Genomic DNA, 20,985 nt, shown 5'->3' with positions numbered 1-20,985 from the left:
TGGGACACACTGCAGGGGGAAATCCACATTGTTCCAACTCCAGTGAACCCTGCTGCTGCTGCTGGCTGCAGCGAAGAAGAAGAAGAGGAGGAAGAAGAAGAAGAGGAAGAAGAGTTTGCAGATCTTTCTTCACTCCAACACACAACTATAAGGCCTTAGAACAATTCCTCCTCAATAACAGAAAATAAAATAGGCCTGTCAGATCCTGTGCACACACACACACACACACACACACACTTCCCTACTAAATTCCTCCCGGGGCAAAAAAAAAAAAAAAAAAAAAAATCTAAACCGTGAACTGCTGCTGCACTTTGGACGCCGGTGCTTCAAAACGTGCCCTTGGAAATGTAGGCCGAGAAAACTGTGGCTGGGGTGTTGTGTGCAGCATGGTTCATTCCTGCCCGCCGTGTGCAGCCTGCATCGGGGCTGCCGCTCGCCTGCTGTACCTTATGGCTACAGTAGCAGCGACTAGCTCTAGCTTAGCCTGCTAAACCTGCCCTGGCCATGCATTTTTATTATGCATGCTTTAGCTTCGCACTGAGCTGGGGCTTTTTTTTTCTCTCCCTCTCTCTCGCTCTCTCTCTCTCCTCTGCGCTGCTGCACACATTGTTAGTCCTGTCGGCGAATACGAGCGCCCGACATTCACGCAATATAACTTCACGAATAGAAATGACTCGGGGGGAAAAAGCAAAGAGAGAGAGAGAGAGAGAGGGGAGTAAGATGGGAATAAAATTGACCTCTTCTGATACCACGCATTACACGATCTGGGCTATGCGCCGCTTGCTGTTTAACACTGCTGCTTTCAATATTGTACGTTACAAAAAAAAAAAAAAAAAAAAAACAGGGAAAAAGGTCTGTGAATCCCTGAACTCTGCGATCTGGCTCCGGCAATAAAAACACCCAAAGGTGGTCGGTGTCAGGGAACCGCCGCACTAACCTCTTGCTCTTCCTCGTAAATGACAAGCCACCTCTTAACCTACGGCTTTGTGTCATGGTTTTTTTTTCCCTCTCTCCCCCCTCTCTCTCTCTCTCTCTCTTCCCTCTCTTCCATGCCTACGGTTTTCAAAGCAAAAGCGGAAAGGTTGAATAGCTCTATACCTTCGTGTTTTTTTGGCCGATAAAGAGTGTCGGGGTCGCCCTCTACGCGGCGGCGGAGAGACGCGGGTCCATGCGGGAGGGGAAGGCAGGTTTTCGCGGCCGTCCGGGGTGGCAGTCTGGGCGGGTAGGGCAGGAACCTTCGACCCGGGGGGACCTCGGCTGGCTCCTGTGGAAACCAGACAGACAAGAGAGAGCGAGAGAGCGAGCCGGAGCAGGGGCGAGAGACACTGACAGACACAGGGAGAGAAAGAGAGAGAGGGAGAGAGAGAGAGAGAGAGAGCGAGCAGCCTCGATCTGACAGAGGGGGAGCCGGAGTGCAGTGAGTCGGAGCTGCCACTGGGGTCAGAGAGCAGGGAGAGCAGAGCACAGCCCCCCGTGCGCGTGCCCACACCGGCGGGCACACGCGCGGCGCGGGCTGGCGGGGCTGGCGGGAGGGAGGCGGGAGGCGGGAGGCGCGAGCTGGCTCGGCCAATCGCGCGCGCAAGCCCCTCGCTCTCTCTCTCTCTCTCCTCCTGCCGCCTTCACGAGCTGCTGTTGGGAATGGAAAAAAGACGAGCTTGGTTGAGAAAACCTCGACAAAAAAACTGGTGAATTTACAAGTGAAGGAAAAGTCGGGAGTTTTCTGCGATGAGTCGAGCTGCCGAGAATATGACGTTATACGGGGGCGGAGAGCACGGAAACGGTGACAGTTGCCGGTAAAAGTGATGTGTTTTATTATTATATGCTATTGTTTGGTGTTGTGTGTAAAATAATTCATATTAATGTATGTTTTAGTTCTCACTCATTTAGTTGTCATGCACTCTCACTCTGAATAAATTAATTAAAACCTCTACTTCACGCCTGATGTGCATTTTATCCTCTTCGTTCACAGATTAACAGATTTCTCACAGAAAACCACAAAAAACAACTGCTTTCGTTACGCGGTCTATTTTGTTATTATTTCCCACCAAAAGCACTTTAACGCGCGACAAGGCGTATACACAGTATGTATACGACGTCTGAACTCGGAAAGTGGCAGTTTACGAGGAGCACTTGAAGGCACCATTTCAACATCCGTTCCCCCCCGGTTCGTTTTTTATCACACCGCCGCCGCTGCAGACAGAAATTCAGTGTTTTCCCTTCTCACGTTCGTCTTTACGACTCCTGCTGTGGCCACGGAGCAGATATCGAAGAGGTATCAGACTGTTTAATCCGCGTTATGAAGATTCATGGCAGGGCATAGGAGGGGAAGGAGCTGGCAAACTATGCTAGCTATTGATTTCATCCCATGAAATCAAATACAGAATTCAATATCGTGGTCGCCGCACCGTGAACTCAGCAAATGCCACCTCGTTTGTAAACCAGACTGAATGCTAAAACTAGCCTAATTGCTTGCCTTTGCCCGTAATAGGAAATGATAAAGGGGGAAATCCAGAATTAGAGGAAATGTTTAGTTTATTGGTGATTGGGAATTGGAGTAATTGGCACGCCTGAATGCCGCATACTGTGCTGTATGGTTTGAGCATGTATTAACATGCAAGTTCTCATGTTAAAGTGCCGTAAGAGCTATATTAATTAACCTAAAACGATGGCCTGAAATAGCCTGTTTCTTTCCTCAGATCTCAGATGTGCAGGAAAATGGCGTCTTGAGTGTAGATAGTGATATAAAAACTGTGATTAGAAGACAGCATGGCCCCGCTGGGTTCACAAGTAAACAATAATAATGAGAACCTGAGGGACTGCAGGACCTGTGGGGTGGGGAAAGTGGGGTGGCCCACTTTCCACAGACTGGGGGAAACTTGGATGAGGGGTGTAACATGTGGAATCAGTGATTTACATGCACACTAATAATGCCTTTATGGCCAATAATCAGACTAAGTCATGACTCTGATTAAGATGTTTACGTGACACGGCAATTCCTTTCAATCCCGTTTACATGCGAGTTTGTGGTTATTCGATTATTAGTCCATACCCGGCGATGCGCGCGCCACAACTCCACGCAGACTTGCCAGAAATGCGCATAAACAGCGTAAATTTGGGAAAAGGGAAAAATCAGCTTCGTCAGTCCCTGCCTATGCCAATGCTCAATGCCCATGTGCAGTTTCAGATTGATTGGCCAACCCATTGAGGAGCAAAATGGATGCAGACAGACAGAGAGAAGGACAGAGTTTTCCTCATTTTACAGTAGGATATGTAGAATTGTGGGTAGGTTCTAAAATCGGTCCCGCCACTTTATATTTCTGCCACAACAATAGACAACTGTGACCCCTTCTCCCATTTCATATCTGTTGCTGCCGTTTTTATCAGCCTGTTCCAGTGTCAAAACGCCGTCCTCCTGACACTTCTGGGGGGGACGCCTTGCCTTGCCTCGCCTCGCCGCCATCACCTGAGGAACTTGGCTTATCTGCGTGTGTGACGTTTATCGATATTCGTGACGTGTGCCGTTCTCTTTGGTTCACGCACATCTTGGTGGAAGAAATGTGATGAAGGTGTATACTAGGGCTGCAACTAACGATTATTTTCATTGTCGATTAATCTGTCGATTATTTTCTCGATTAATCGATTAGTTGTTTGGTCTATAAAATGTCAGAAAATGGTGAAAAATGTGGATCAGTGTTTCCCAAAGCCCAAGATGACGTCCTCAAATGTCTTGTTTTGTCCACAACCCAAAGATATTCAGTTTACTGTCATAGAGGAGGAAAGAAACCAGAAAATATTCACATTTAAGAAGCTGGAGTCAGAGAATTTTGACTTATTTTTCTTAAAAAATTACTCAAACCGATTAATCGATTATCAAAATAGTTGGCAATTCATTTAATAACTAATCGATTAATCGTTTCAGCTCTAGTGTATACATGCCTTTATAATGCGATTATAGGGGGCGGGACATAACGCAGTGAGGGATCATTCAAAAGTCTAAACCAATGGAATATAAGTCAGGGAGAGAAAGGAAGTTTTATTTGATGGGAGGGGCGGGACTGTTCAAAAATCGGTTTTACTGGTTAGAAATTTATAAATTTACGCCAACTGGTGCAGCATGAGGTCACCAGGAATGATACTGTGTTTTCCAGTAAGTAAAAGTAATGGGAGTTCATTTCATGCAGACTTTAACATCGCAGTACTCCACATGTCTTACTGCGATTATCGTTACTCCGACTATGAGCATATTACAGGGTATCCACGGGTCATTAAAAAGTATGAAAAAGCATTAAATCAATTTTGCAAAAAATAAGGCCTTAAATGTCATTAAAAAGTCTGAAATATGATTCCCAGGGGTCTTAAATATCTTCTTTATTGTCGCTCTTTCCGCGACCACACCTGGCTAAAACGCATAAAGATGCTTCTCGGCAGAAATACATTTGATTAAAAATAATCTAGTGCATTTTCAGCGGCGGCAACTGGATGACTTCAGTGCGCATGAATATCTGTCAAGGAATATGCTAACAAACAACCTCAGAGTGGCATTAAAAAGGTCTTAAAACTTGCAGATACCCTGTATTAACATAATCAGAGTTTGGTGTTTACATGGCTCCACCTTGCTCACATTACTGCCTTACTCGCATCATAATTGGATTATTGGTGTGCATGTAAACGAAGCCATTGACTGCGGTTACATGGAGAGCAATAATCAGACTATTGGCCTTATTCTAAATAAGACAATATTCAGATTGAGCTGTTTCCATGTGTTGTTTATAGAACTATTCCATTCATATTCCTGTTTCCATGCTGCGGAGCAAAGTCCGATCAACAGGATAAAGGAGAAGCACCGGAGCTTTACTGAAAACTTCATGATATCCAGTTCCCTCTAAATCCTGAGCATGGTGACAGTTTCAGCCTCACAAGCCAAAAAACCACCTGATGGTTCAGACCGGTGTCACTTCACTCATCCCGTCCTGAACTGTACTCACATGAAACAGGACAAGTGTTATTCATAGTTCAACAAGAGCCGGCCTATATGGACAAAATTAATATATCATAAAATAATAATAAGAAAATATTTCAATATCGATATTAAACAATATCTTCTAACATGCAACATCATGTTAAATATTCATACTGTTATTCATCGCATTGAACTGCATGGTAATATAAAAGACAAATTTTCAAATAATATTCCCTGATTTGTTTCAGATTTTGTGAGAGATTTTAATTAGTATTTGCTTTTTATTGTTAATTCAGACAACAGAACTCGATATCATTACTTCATCACAAGATGATTCTGTTGAAAGACAACAGATGATGACTTACTGAATTATTTCTCAGCCTCAAGTTCAACAGCAATTGAAATTGGACAGAAAAAATGAGTGAATTCATTTTTAAGCACCAAGGTCCTGCCTTTTAATGCCCTGATGGGATTTTGGGTGAGAAAAGGCTGCGCAGGAGCGTCCATATTGGACACTTCTGAGGGCTTCGCCACATTTACATGTCTGCCGGTCGAGGCAGAGGAGGCTTTTTCTAATTTTACTGACATGCTTCAATTTCCCAGGCCCATCAGCACGCTCCCCGCCGCCACAACAGCCTGCGAGTCATTTCCATTTGACTTTTCTCTTATCTCCGCAAAAAAGCATTTCCATCTACTAGCCGGCGGGTGTTAATGTGAAAGCGGGGTTTAAATTTTATATGGAGAGGCCACATTTAAACATTTGACCAGCGTTTGTTCCCCTGGCTGCATATAGAAAACTGATGATAGATAGGGGTCCAAATGTCACAGAAGAAATGGCTTTTGCCATGAATGTTTTATTCAGCTCTGTGTCCCGGCGATCACATTTATACAATAGAAAATGTAAATGTTATGCAGAGTGTTAAAAAAAAACCACTATATATTTTATGACCTTCTATAAAAGAGGGTAAAATGACTTTCCATCCAAATAAGGCCGAAATGAAACACATATTTAATAGCAGTGGGAAATAGGAGTGTGTGCTCTTTCAGGAGGCAGCGGGTGATATTCAGTTAACCTGGTGGCCGCGGCACTCGGCAGTTCGACCGTCTCTACCCCCCCACCCCCCCGCACGCTGATTTATGCCTGTCTGCGGCGCGGCCTGTCTTCCCTGACTGCCGTGTGGATAAATAAAATGGAAGCCTGTCTGTCTGAGAGGCCCGTCCGCAGAGAGAGAGAGACTGGAGTTGGGGTTTTAAATGTTAATGTCATTCAGATTTATGGGAGGCAGATAGACGGATGCTGAGGGTATGGCGGGGTAGATACTGTTGATGTCATTGAAATGCACACAGACGGATGTTTGCCCCTGAGCCTCGGCGGCACTCTTAAGACGCCGCTGGCACCGAGCACGTGTTTCTGAAATGAACTGAAAACTGAATACGATTTCAAGATTCATGAAGTTTGTTTTTATTTACGGCTCGGGCCTCAGCTCCTCGGTTGTTATCGGCTAGTAAAAACCAAAGCGATATAAGTTAATTTTATTAGCATACAAAGAGCTTTTTCTCCAGTGGTGCTTGGGAGAGAAAGAGAGAGTGTGTGAGAGAGAGAAAGAAGTGCAAGAGAGAAGAAAAGGTAAGAGAGAGTACAACAGCATGACAGCTAACAGTATTAATTCTCTTCCCATTCTCCTGCTGTGTTCTGATAGACTGAGTAATATGCAGACTCACTCTCTATGCCAAAGGCTAGAGAAAGGTTCACAGGAGAGGCCGGTCTTAGTCAGTCTCCCCCTCGCTCTCCTTCTCTTCCTCTCCAGCCATCCAAACTTTTACGTCCAAACTAAAGCAGGTAAATTTGAAAGCAGTGTCGTTTGGGCTTCGGTCCACATTATCGCTTTCAGGACGTTTTCTAAAAGTTTCCAATCCACACTGATGCGCAAAAAAGATCCGAATACGGTGAGATCTACTCTATTGGGCATGCGTGTGCCTCTGATCCATGACCTTTTCCATTCTTCAGGAATCACTGCCTTGCTAACAAAATTGTCCCACCATGCACTGGTTCCTCTGGATAAGACCCAGTCCTCCACTGGGTCTTATCCAAAATTGTCGCTTATTGTACGACTGGTAACATGATGGACCTTTCCGAGATCCACTGCACAGCAACAGTGAATACAAATGGCGTCCTGCACGCAAGAATGCTACTTGTAGATTGTACAAAGCTATCTTCGCCATCAAACCCAAGTCAGTCTCAAGTCTTGAGGCACAAGTCTCAAGTTAAATCCCAAGTCTAAATCTAGATTACCAAATCAAGTCCATATCATTAATGTCAAGTCTCAAGTCTAAATGTAGAACAGCAAGTCAAGTAGTAGTAGTCAAGAACAAATCAAGAGTCCAGTGTCAATTTAATATCTTAAAGAAAACTAAATATCTAGGACTTTTCAATGCAATCTGGTTTTAATAGGATAAAAACTTGGTAAGAGCATCATGAGTTTGATTTGTATAATCAGTTTCAACTTCAATAAATTCAATCATTCCATACAAATTCAGAAAACAGAATTTAAATTCAGTCTCATCACTTTTAATCTAAGTTATTTACACAAACACAAGATCTCAAGTCAAGACTTTAGAAACCTTTTCAATTGATCAAAGTCAAGTCCCAAGTCATCAGAACTCAAGTCCCAAGTGAAGTCTCAAGCAATTAAAACTGTGACTCAAGTCTGACTCGAGTCCCCACCTCTGGTTTTCGGTGGTCAAAACACAATTTTAGTGTGGATGGAAGGCCAAAACGGAAAAGAAAAAGATGCATTTTCAAATTTACCTGCATTAGTTTGGACGAAGTCTTAGTCAGCATCTCTCGCTCTCCTTCTCTTTCTCTCCAGCCATTTAAAACTTTAGTGATGTTAAACTTTACAAATAAAACAATCAGATCATCTCCAGCTTTACCCGCACACATTCGACCTAATCTGCCTGCCTCTCTCTCTCTCTCTCTCCCTCTCTCTCTCTGCATGTGTGTGAATGGGTCGATACGGTATAAATTGAGAGAACATTGAGCCACACCGACTGCCATGCGGAGTGAGTATATTTTAAATCACATTAATTGATTAGCTTAAGTTCAGGAGGAGGACAACACTGGAATGCACTCAATCCTCAGCTGCTCAGTGAAAGTGGCACACCTCCTCCCGCAGTCCAATGTCATCCCATTTGTTTTTCTTTTCTATCACAACTTTCTCCATTCTCCTCTTCCTTTGTGTCTGCGTTTACCGCACCAACACCCAGGAAGGCTCTGTCTCAAACCATTTCTAGTTAGGACGTTGAAATGTTCATATTGTAGTAGGCCTACTGTCTCATTCAGGTAGGACACACAGGAAGCTTCCTTTAGGTTCCTTGTTTTGGCCGACTTTGCAGGAAGCATACAGTGGTTCCTCAGGCCGAGCAGGACATCCCACAACACCTTGCAACACCAACGAAGAAGAACTAAACGGTAACACTTGACAATAAGGGTGCACTAAGTTAAGGGTTAGTTAATGCTTAATAAGGGTTAGTTAAGCATTAACTCACCCTTAATTAACAGTTAACTATTGTGTAATTTACTAATGGTGTTCATGTTAACTAAGGTATTAATTTATACATTATTTAATAGTCATCTTTATAAACTATTAAATAATGTATAAATGAATACCTTAGTTAACATGAACACCATTAGTAAATGATTACCAGACAGATTAGTTAACTGTTAATTAAGGGTTAGTTGATGCTTATTAAGCATTAACTAACCCTTAATTAATGTACCCTTATTATAAAGTGTTACCAACTGAACTTCTCCAACATCCGCTAAAATTAATGGTGGACAGAAGCCCCCGCTTTGACTTTTCCAAGTTTTACAAAACGAACCAATGTCCTTAAAAAATAATGGATCGAACTTTTTCCGGCATATTTTTTTATCATTTCTTTTAATCTTTTTTTTTTTTTTTTAAAGCAGTTTGATCATCCTGGCTGTTGGCGGAGTGTAACGTTAACTGCAGTCACATGACGTTCCTGAATTCCTGCAGCAGCCGTTCTGAAAGTTGAGGATTCAGGGTGGGAAAGTCTAGAAGAGCAAGTACAGCCCAGCGTTCACATGTTAAGTTTATAAATTTGGTCGACTGTCGCTACTGGAATCTAGCCTACGTAGCTAGCTATAGCTAACTAGCTGGTAAGCTAGTTAACTTCCCTGCCAAATTGAAGCAGTCGTTGTAGTTGTTCAAAATATTGCTAGCTAATTTGATAACTGCTAGGTCTGGGTGAAGTCCTCCATGCCACTTTTATACATATTCCAATCTTCTTCTGGGTACATCCCACCCCGAGAGTTCAAAATGGCCACTGTGGGAATAAGGTCAGTAGCCTAGTCACTGCTGGTCCTTCCCCCATGCAAAGTAAGAATTTAACCTCAGCAACTGTGGTTTGTTTGGAATAAACAGAAGAAGAACTGCGTAGTTAGCATGAGCAGCGATAGCCACCATGGCTGAACAAGACAAAGAAAAGAGAAACTCAAACTGCATCTACAGGACATCCAAGCTCCGCCCACACTGTTTGATTGACAGGTGATCTCTGGGATGTGCAGTGCAGAAACAAAACAGCAATGAGGCTGAGCAACAAAGAAACTACGTAAAATAAATAAAACAGGATCTCATGCATTACCACTTATCAGTAAACCTTTAATTTATTCAAGTGTTGTGTGTTGCATCATGAAGTTATGTAGGGTTTATGTTTTTGGATGAGGATGAGCTGTGTGTGTGTGTGTGTGTGTGCGCGGTGCAGCATAATGCTTATTTGTGAGTTGGAGTGTTGGGAGGTCACGGGGCAGGGAGCTGGAGGAATAGGAGAGGCTAGGAGAGTAACGATGGGATAAAAGCATTTACCCTGCAGGTCAGTGGGCCAGGCAGTGGGGATTGCACTTCCAAACACTGAAATTCACCGAGAAAATAGAGCGACAGAAAGAGGGCAAAGACGTTGGATTAAAGACAGCGAACTCAACAAGAGCAAAGAGGGAGAGCGGGGGGAGACACTCAATAGAAAGGAGAAAAGGCTAAAGACTGGGAATGTGAATTATAGACAGGATAGAGGGGATTAAAGGAAAAATCCCCCTTAAACGCTGCTAAAAAAAAAACAGCTAGTGGCGATGTACCTTGCATTTCTGGGCCCATTTTGTTTGCTGTTGTATTTTCTTATTCCTGTGGATAAATGGCCAAATGTAGATAATGTGACATCACTTCCAGATATTTCTAGCAGCTACAATGGAGTTTGATATCAGAAAATGTTTCAGGATGTAAAAGATTAATGTCAGTCCCTCAGAATCAAAGAGCGAGGGCTTCTTTCTAGAGCTGCCATTTTGCACCGAGAGACGTTCAACAAATCATACAGGGAGAAATCCATCGCAGAAGAAGAAGAGAGACCAATTTCTCCACCCACAGGAGCAGGAGAGAGACTAGAATGCAACGCAGCAGAGAGACAGGTTTTTGCGTAAAGGGTCCAACTCTTTGTTTTTTCTCGACAAACTCTCGCTCCGCCGTCACTCTCTCCGTCCGCATGTACAACCCACAGCTGAAGGCAACAAGTTCACGCTCCTGGGGGTTGTCGAAAGGCATTCTGGGAAATGTAGGAACTGAAGTAGGAGTGGACGAGGCAGGTCGGGGGGGAAAAGCGGGTTCACCAAGAAAGTAAATTGCAACACTTCTTCATAATGGAACGCAGTGAACAGTCATAAACTGATGCTGTTTAACGGTGTAAGAGTATCCGAGCGTGGATTTCTCCTTTTAAGAGGAGAAGTCACGCGCATAATAAGTTTCAGCATCTCTATGTGAATGTATGTGTGTGTGTTCACTTTACAGTTACAGCTGCATATTGAAGCCCGGTATCCGTGGAGGATGTCGGTCTGTATATCACTGGCAAACCTGGATGAATATCACCCCGAGGGAGCCATTTGGCATTTTCTTGTTTCAGACATGCCTTCCTCACCGTAGGAGTGTGTGTGTGTGTGTGTGGTCACCATGTTGGGAGTCTTTCACCCCCGCTTACCTTATCCTCTCCGGATAAACGTATCCGCAGTGCGCGCGCGAGTGAGGTACGACTGTCTGGGATGCATCTGGGGGTTTCATTGCTCCGCGCCCCCCCCCCCCCCCCCCCCCGCTGTGAAAGCTGATGGGGTTCCCCGCTGAGGACGTGTGAAATGATCCCGACGAGTGATTTGTGTGTGTGCGTGTGTGTGTGTGTGTGTGTGAGAGAGATGTTGCAGTGTAATCATATTTGCTGTGTGTGTGTGTGTGTGTGTCACAATTATGCTTGAACAGGTGGAACCGTCACATGGAGGAAAAAAAAAGAAGAAGAGTATGATTGAAAATCCAGGCGACGCGGCTTCACACTGTGGCGCTCGCTTCGCCTCCCGACTGCATCCCGTTTTCATCGTTGCTATGTGACCGATTTCAACGTCTGCCAATTTCCTAAAACTCTGCCCCGACATCCCTCGCCCCCCCCCCCCCCCTCCGTCCCGCCGTGATCTCAAGACGATTCGGACACATCCTCCGTCTCATACCACGCAAAACTACATTCTCGCATCGCCGTTCTCTCGTTTTATCCCCCCCCCCCTCCTGCCGACAGATGTTTGTTAACAGCGGTGATTAATGTGTGAACGAACACGCCCGCTCCCCCCCCCCTCTGCGTCTCTCAGGGTTGCAGGGGCGATGGAGTAGACGGTGTTTTCATTTAGACTAAATACCGTCGGAGCGTTTGCTATGCGAGGAGGGGGGGGGGGGGGGGGGGAGAGAGCCGGCCAAGGTGTGCAGAGTGTGCTGGGGAGAGAGTGGAGTCTGGGAGGCTGGAGAGACTGGCTGCTGCATGTTTTATCTTCTGTCACCGAGCTCTCAGCGCCGCACTCCGCCTCTCAATGATTTACTGTCTTATAGCAGCCTCGTCACCGCGCTGAGGGAGTGTGAGTGTGTGTGTGTGTGTGTGTGTGTGTGTGTGTCACGGCTCCAGCAGAAATAGATGGTTATGCTGATGTGTGAGAGAGATGTGTGCATGCGGCGGATGTATGAGGTTGATTGCAGATGGTTTGTGAACAGCGTGTGCAAGATAAGCCGAGGAGTTCCGTTTTTCCAGAACGCCGTGCGGAGTATCCGTTTTGGAAAAAAAAAAGAAGAAGTCATGAGCTGAAGTTATGATGATTCTGTATCTCGAAAACAAAAGAGCGTCTAGACTGGGGAAAGCGTTATGGTCCCAAGTGAAGTTAAGGGGTAGTGGCCTTTAAAAAAAAGTGCTTGGGATGGGACGATAAATCGGAATTCAATATATCGCGATGCAAAAAAGTGACGATAAAAAATGAAATGAATCGCGATATCAGCTCCATGTTATTCTGCTGTAGTAATCACAAATGTGACGGCTTGACTTACAATTTCACAAACTCTCCATCCAAATTACATTATTTGCACTTTGTCATGACATTTTTAAATTGTTGTTTATAAGATTTGTGGCTGAGAAATAAACGTAATTCTGCACAGTCAGACTTTGTTGTCATTGAACTTTTATTTATCACATCGTATCGTGGTTTCGTTGAATCGTGAGCCCTGTATTGTGTATCGAATCGTATCGTGAGATAAGCAGATCGTCCCTTCCCTAAAAAGTACCATCATTTGTTTTGAATTCATGCTATTAATTGTTTCCCAAGAGTCGGTACTAATGGTACTATTGTCTAATTTTTGAGCGAAACACACCATTTATTTCCCAGATATGCATTTTTGCGTTATCTATCTATCTATCTTTGTTTCCTTACACATGTGCATGCACAGTATATGGTATTGCGCGGTCGCGTGTGACTAACTGCGTCAGGTTCCTCGCCGCACATGTATGTTCTGTGTCCGTGGAAGACGTGAACTCTCCCTCCCCGGTTTTTCAATGAATCAGATTGGCTGCCCAGCCCCCCATGAAGGAGATTACACAAATTTATGCAAAGCCTGTAAATGATTTATACCGCAGAGCACAACAAAGGGCTTTTTTTTACAACACCATGGACAAGACAGGGGAGCGGGAGAGAGAGAGAGAGAGAGAAATCTTTACATTCAACACCACATACATCTTACTGTGCCGTTGCCAATAAGAGAAGAGGCAACATAAAAAAAAAAAACGCAAACAATGGCATTCAGACATTTTTCACATCATAAACCTAAGAGGTGGCGTCCACATCGTGTTCGTCCATTAGCGTTAATTCGGAGAAAATGCACGAAACTGCGTCGCCGCTTCCCCGCGCCACACAGAATAGCTATTGTGTGTGAATCCTCTGCCACACAGACACAGAGTGCACTGATGGTGAAGCTCCATTCAGGACCGCAGCACTCACTGTTGGCCTTGGGTCTATGTTTAGACGGAGCTTTTAAGCACTCTGATGTCTTGTGTTCGCTGCAAAACTCAAACAGTGCGTGTGTGTGTGTGTGTGTGGCGTGTTTGTGTGTACACATACTGTATGTTTGTATAAGTGGGAGTGCTTTATCAGGGGGATAAAAGGCAGAAATGTGTTTGAGCTCTTCCCGCCTCCCGTGGCAGCGTTGCCCCCCCCCCAACCCCCCAGGATGGGACGCGTGGCCGGGGTTTATACACTATTCATAAAGAAGAACGCTGCGTGGGAGAAAAATGGGCCCATTATTTTCAAGCAGTAATGGGATATATTTGTTTTGTGGCCCTGGTTGTGTGCGCTGTTTGTGTGTGTGTGTGTGTGTGTGTGTGTGTGTGTGTGTGTGTGTGTGTGTGTGTGTGTGTATAGACCCGTGTGTACCATGCAGTCAGTCGAAGGGCATGGGCAAGGCGCTTTGTCTGTTCACGTGAGCATGTTTGTGCTGTGTGAGGAATCTGCGTCTGCTCTATGCCTGTGATTCTCAACCTTTTTCATATCAAGGACCCCTAATTTAGTCCACATTAGAGCCACAGACCCCTATTTGATGAGATTTTGTCTCTCTGACGCAAATCTTTGTATTGTTACATATTTTGACCAGAATTCCATGACTCTCTGTATTGTAGGTAGAGAGATAACAGAGAAACTATGATCAAAATAATCATTCTCTAATTGTGTTAACATCTTGCAAATGAAATAATGGTGAAGTTTAACAATTCATCAATTTGCTGGTGACCCCCATGGAACCCCCTCAAGGACCCCTGGTGGTCCCCGGACACCACGTTGAGAACCACTGCTCTATGCAACCAGCCATACACACTCTGCCTGTTCATACACCAAAGACCATGGCTTCCCAAACTTCCCAAATCTTTTCTGTTTTTTGTTGTTTTTCGATTTGATTTGACCGACAGTGAGGACAGACAGACAAAGAGCACAGTGGAAAACAACACACTGATGATAAACTACATGCAACACATTTACCTTCTATACAACTGATATACTCTATACTGGAAATGCTACATAGGGGCCCACACTAATACACACAGGAGCATGTACACAAAGCATGTGCATGAAAATTAAAGATAGATGATAAAGATAAATGATCGCTAAATATGTATACATACAAAAAAAAATGTAATGATTGTTGAATGTCCGCTTGGCAAAGTCTCCTGGTCCCCCCCCCCCCCCACGCGTCCCCCCTCAAGGACTCCTGCTGGTCCCCGGGCCGCACTTTGGGACCCACTACTGCCCCGGGTCATGAGACACTGGTGCTGCATGTACGCCTCCAGTCCTTAAGACTCCCATTGCTGACTGATGGACTGTGACCACCCCCCCCCCCCACCCCACCCAACCCCCCACATCCCCTCCATCTATACCATACACTGTTACCAGGTGCTGCCCCCCCCCCTCACCCCTCCTCCCGCCCCTTTGACCCTGTCCTTCAGACAGTATTGTCTGGCCGAACAATGGGGTCATTGTTACCTCAAGGTGGCGTATTGTGCGGGGTGTTCACCAGGGGCTGCAGAGGTGACCCTGACAGTGTAACTCAACCCCCCCCCCCCTCACCCCGCCCAATTCCCCCCCCACCCCTCCCTCCATCTACACACACACACACAGTCCAGTGTTCCCAAACTTTGCCAGTCTCTCGAGGCGTCGGGTCAGAGGGGACGAGCTAGGTGGGGAGCCGCCTCTCTCTCACTCTCTGCTGGTCCCATGGCAGCGGGGAGATTCCGGGGTGGGGAGGTGGTTTTGGGGGGGGGGTCAAACAGTAACGCCGCGTTCACACTGCGACCAACTTGGCTGATGTGTCGCTCTATTCTGACTGATTGTGGGCGGTGCGAGAGGCTCCGACTGCATCGATGTAGCCGGTCTAAAGCTGCAAAGTTCTGAAAAAGCAAATTATGTCACCAACTGTAGTCCCGCCCACAAAGGAGCTGATTGGCTGGATTGTTTCTCCGAGCGAGAACAAGCCGTTGGCGAGGGTAACGAAAAAAAACAAAATCTGAAAAGTGGGCGGGACGATTCAGGAGTCTGGAACCAGGTTATATAGGCGGGAAATCAACAGAAAAACTCTGGAAGACGACTTTAGAGCCAGTGTAAGAAATTTTAGGGACATTTTCGTTCATTTCAGGGTTAATTTGTATTGAACAATGAAGTCCAACATTTGCACTGCATATTGGGAAATAATTTTTACCTTCTTTCCCACTCCTGGAAACTTGCAGCAGGCCTTACAGAAGAGCATGGTGCCATTTTACCCACTCAGTCCATCTTCTACCCTCAATTGTTGAGTTTTTTTTTACTATGTTGGTGGTTTTATGTTTTGTTGCTGCCGTGTTTGTGTTGGTCTGCATTTTCTTCTCCTGCTGGCTGCATGGTGCCGACATTTTCTACCGCTTCAGGCTGCGAACTCTGTTGTTTTCTGATCAAAAAACAGAACGCACTCAGAGGGCAGTGTAGTCGCATCACGCATGAATATCTGACAACTCAATGAATAAAATGTGAACAGGGTGAAATGCAAAAAACAAAGGTACTGCTCATTATCAGGTGCATGTTTTGCCCCCTCATTTAGGCATTTTATGAGCCTTGAAGGGAATTTTTACCCAAAGCCCCCGTTCATTTCTGACCCTATTCAGAGTTCACCATCGATCCCAACAACAGAAGCGTTCTCCAAGCTTAGTTTTTGCAATGTTTATTCCTATTTATTCCTGAAGTAAACATTGTGGAGAACTGGGACGCTTTGAATGGCTGGAATCGACTGGAATCCTCCATTTTTCTCTTGCCAGGTGGAACTATGAAACAAAATCACATCAGTAGGGAAACAAGGAAGTATGCAAATCACCCTGGCTGTGGACGGCAGATGAGCATGAAAAGTTCAGCCATGGGAAACTTTTTTTCAGCCAACGAGCTTGTTGAGCGTCAGCTGAGTTTCCTCGTCGCTCGGAAATGACTGGACTTCTGGTGACTTGTTGATCGAGTTGCTCACAGTGTAAATGTGGGTTAAGAGACAGAGAGAAAGAGGGGTAAATGTTGGTGTGTGAGAGAAGTAACAGGGGGATTAAAGGAAGAGGGTGAGCTGGTTCTGAACATGACAATCTGTTCCCAGCATGGACACACTCTCTACAAATCCATCTCTCCCTTCAAATGAGGTAAGATTGTAATATTGACTAATAGTTAATAATGAATTAACAGTAATGAATATCACCAATCGTATCAACAACAATATAATGCACAGAGAAGAAGTCTTTTGAAAGAGTAAATCTCTTTCTCTCTCCATCTCTCTCTATCTCTCTCTATCTCTCTCTAACACCGGCAGTTACAATGGCATGACTGTGAAGCAGATTTTTGTCTAAAGAACTCTGTCCTCATATAATCTGCACCAGTTTGATACTTCCCATGATATATACTATGAATTTACCTCTTAAAGATTTAAAAACATGAATGAACATGAAACTAAATGGGGCGAAATCATGTCTGTTAGCAGGATTTCTCAAGAAGTTATCAATGGATTTGCACGAAACTTTGTGGAAAGATTGGTCATGGGACAAGGAAGAACTGACTACTACTGACTAACTTGTCATACCAATTGGCCAAAGGGGGAGTGGCAGTGGGCTTCTCACAAAAAGGCATACGAACTGATTCACGTAACATCATCAAACTTTGTGGCCAATCAGCAGACAGACGAAGAGGCAAACCCTCCAATCATTGGACCAATCAAACAACATGGAGGCATTGGAGCGCTCATTTCATTTAGACAGAACCGACCTGCTAATTTCTTCAAAACATGGTCCAGTGGTAGAAGGGCAGCACTGATGGAAACTGAACAGATACAGTACAGTATAGAGCTGAGTGGTCATGTGGTGTCGAGATAATCAGATAAAATGATTAAAAGTGTGTAGAATGTGCACAGGCAGATCTCATGTCCCATTTCAGATCCAATCAGGAAAATGTGAAACCAGTTGGTAATGGGACATGGAAGAAATTATGAACTTTTGGTGAAAAATCCGACATGTGGAACTGGTATATCTTTGAAGGTATGAGCTCTACTGAGGAACATCTAGGTTTAGGTGAGTTTATCCTCCTCTACATCGACTCTTAAAAACTCCTGACAGCAGAACAGAGAACTTCTATTTTCACAGGACAGGGTTCCTCCAGCTAATCCAACATTTCCCCTCTTTTGGTATCTCTGTGTGTAATGTCAGGGTGCGGATGGACGACCGTCTGCCCATCTCCTCGCACCGAATACCACAGTATCATCTTACACACACACACACACACCACTCACTGTCAGTCTGTCTGTCTGTGTCTGTCTGTTGGAGTGCGGAGGGGAAACAGAGAAACCTTTGTGAAGTTGGACTCAGCCGGCTTAAATTTACTTCCTTCGCCTGGACTCCAGAAAAACAAATGCAGGCAGTGATAGCCCACTATATGCTGGCATTTGGCTCGCGGAATCTAATTATGCTGTGTTCAGCCACACGGGTTCGTGATTCTTATTGTTTCAAGCTGTTATATTACCCCGAGAATGAAAACAACTGAATTGGAAAAATTAGAATTATCAGAAATTCAATTAACCTGCAAGAGTCAAGGCCACCGGCGAGCTTTTACCGACTGAACGCGGCGAGGCAGAAGTTTCTCTGAGGGTGAAGTGAATTTCGTTTAAAGAGCTTGCAACGCTTCAAACTGAAACGCGGCCCAGATCCCCCCCCGTCGCTGCCAGGTAACGAACGACGGGCTCGAAAAAACCAAAGTGAGACGTTTGCTTTCCGTTTATTTCCTGGGAGAAATTACACTTTCTGAGGTTCCTTCCTTTCCTCCGTTCTCTTGTATAAATCACATTTTCTCTCTCCTTCGCTCTCTTACTCTCTGCCACACAGTGGATTATTGGCTGTGGCAGAAAAAAAAAAAAAAACACAAACAAAATCCCTCGCCATAATGCCGCCAACAGGCAGTAATTTGCGTTCGTCTCGCTGAGGCAGAGGGTCAAGTGGACGACGTCGCCGGCTTTTTTCAGGTAACCGAGGCAGACGGTTCGATACAGTTTACTGCTTACGCCGATGAAATGAAGTGCTCGTATTCTCTGTGAGAGCGGCGGGACGTCCCAGGTGCCTCGGCTCTGGCTCCGCCCCTCCGTCAGTCTGAGCCACTTGGCTGGAAGAGAAAGAGGAAAACAAAAGAGATTCTAAAAGCAGGCGGTTAATTCAAGATGGAGATCCTGTCGCAACCTGATCTCACACAAATAGGTGACATGGACACGACTTTTTAAACACAAAATTACATGTTGGTGGCACGTAAAATGTTAAAATTCCATTTTCCCAGCAGGAAACGGTTACATGAAGGAGACACGACTATAAACAGGAATTAGTGATACACTGAAGCTGGAAAGTAAAGGCAAATTTATGGTTTCTGCGGTGTGCCCGGTGTTCACAGGATCGTTCTCTCCGCAGAGCCACAGCATTTTATGGTAAATGCGGTAACAGTTTGCAGAGATTGCAGAAGCTCCAATTGTCAATTTTTGCCGGTTGTCAGCTGTCAGTTGGCTCGATTAGACTACTTCCCTGGTAACCGACTAACATAGCAACCATTAACCAATCATAGCCTCTGAACTGACTGCAGCATTTGCGGAGGCCTCCGCAGAGTTTCATTTTTTGAGAGGAGCGCGGAGCTCAGTGCGGACCCTCTGCAGACCCCTTGTGGAGCTCCACACTCACCGCACAGACCCTCCACACCGTGAACACCGGGTACACCTCAGAAACCATAAATTTGCCTTAAGGGTGTTGTGGTCGGGTGATGGATGGGCGGATAAGTTTGACTTCAATGCTGGAGACCGGGGTTCAATTCCCAGCTTGTATGAAGAACATTTCTACTGTGAGTCAGATTTTTTTCTATTTTAACCATGACCAAAGCCTTTCTGTAACCTTAACCAAAGTTCTTTTACTTGCCTTAACTTAAAGGATAAGTTCGGCTATTTTGTTCCTATATATAATTTGTCTCTTCCATACCTGTAGAACTTGGACCAAACTGTTTGTCAAAATATCTCCAAAAAATCCAGTATGTGAAAACGATACAGAGAGACCGACGTATTTCTCTCTCCGGCCCAGAAAGCAGTGGCACTGCACCGTTTCCACTCTGATTTCCTGATTAGTCAAAGGTTGGTGTCGATGCTGGTCAGAAACATGCAAATACAGGAAGAGGAGAGTGATGAATGTTGATGTCAACAGGCGTGTGACCTCACGTCAGGGGTCACGGGGGGTCACACTGGGTGTAAGGGGGTCACGTGGGAGGAGACCAGGTCAATTAGGTCAATGGCTAATTAGAGCTCTAAAACACTGAGCGGGTCAGGAGGCCGGCAGAGGGTCAGATGACATCACCGGGCCGCATGAGTGTATTGTGAAGAGTCGGCTATTGAAATGGCTCCACTGGAATCCCTTCGACCTTTTGACCCGTCGCAAAACAAGTGATTAGTTAGTGGAGAGACTCGGATGTCCGTCCACATGATTCTTTTTATTTAGTCTCCATCTTTGTTGCTCGGCGCTCATCACTGTGACGTCTCTTTCCTTGGATTTTCTGTTGATGCGGTTTGAGTTTCTCTTTTCTGTCTGTTGACGAGAGTGTAGAACAGCAAATGTGAAAGTTTCCATGAACTGCTTTCAGATTCATCTAACGCACATTTTGGCGGCCATATTGGAGGTTTTCAGCTCTTTGGCAACAGTGGCAGACATGATTAATTTCTGTGCTGCTTTTGACTGGGAGCTGATCATTTCATCACTGATCCATCTGATCAATTTAGTGTTTAGATGTCAGCTTGTTAGCTAGCTAACCATAGTATCTGGTCAGCTAACCATTACTGTCTTGTTAACACATCTGATTAGCACACCAGCAAACGTATCTAGTAGCAGCTAGCATTAGCAGTGACTGATAATCACGTTAACATTAAAGGTATAATATGTAACATTTCCGCATTAAAATATCTAAAAACGACTAGACCTATGTTATATATTTTTTTGAGTTGTGTACTTACATTATCCCAAATGTTTCCAACAATGTTCAAACCCAGAGAAATCCGTCATTTTATTCAAGGTAACGGTGCGTTTCATTTGGTCTCCTGTCATGGCGTCATATCCCCTTTACCCCCTAACTTCCTGTCATGGCGTCATATCCCCTTTACCCCCTAACTTCCTGTCAATGGCGTCATATCCCCTTTACCCCCTAACTTCCTGTCATGGCGTCATATCCCCTTTACCCCCTAACTTCCGGGGAAACACGGGAAACACCAGATGATCCGTCAGAGAGTGAGGAAGGAAGTCGGCCAACTAGCTAGCTAGCCGCTCTGTTGTTTTTTTCATTCTATTGTTTTTATCTCTCACTCGTGACGGATCACGGTTATTCATTCCCGTTTGCTGCGCGTTCTGTCGCAGAAGCTGTCCCCGTAAAAAAAAACTCCCATGATCCCACGCTACTTCACGACGTCATCAAACGTCTTTTGTTATTGTTTTGATTGAGAGCCCTAGTGGCAGAAAGTACATACTGTGCATTTAACATTGGTTGCTTTGCTAAATTAGCCTGCTGGCTAGTTAGGTAGCTAACAAAGCTAAAGATCAGCTGTTTGTAACTAAGCTGACTC

At 44.9% G+C, this 20,985-nt stretch overlaps 1 protein-coding gene across 1 annotated transcript in view; it reads right to left on the bottom strand.

The window, feature by feature from the left end:
- Window positions 1-1,414, bottom strand: part of LOC139647024 (metallophosphoesterase MPPED2) — a 34,813-nt gene extending 33,399 nt beyond the window's left edge. The window contains exon 1 of the mRNA XM_071522832.1: window positions 1,099-1,414. The gene's annotated coding sequence lies outside the window, so the exon portion shown is untranslated. The remainder of the gene's footprint in view (window positions 1-1,098) is intronic.
- Between the last annotated feature and the right edge of the window lie 19,571 nt (window positions 1,415-20,985).

The sequence above is a fragment of the Centroberyx affinis genome, unplaced genomic scaffold (assembly GCF_046629955.1).
Source record: "Centroberyx affinis isolate AG114_WGS23_722 - 3 ecotype Tasmania unplaced genomic scaffold, CSIRO-AGI_Caff_v1 ptg001031l_1, whole genome shotgun sequence".
Taxonomy (NCBI): Eukaryota; Metazoa; Chordata; class Actinopteri; order Beryciformes; family Berycidae; genus Centroberyx; species Centroberyx affinis.
The sequence above is the reverse complement of the archived record's forward strand: the minus strand, read 5'-3'. Positions and strand labels throughout refer to the sequence as shown.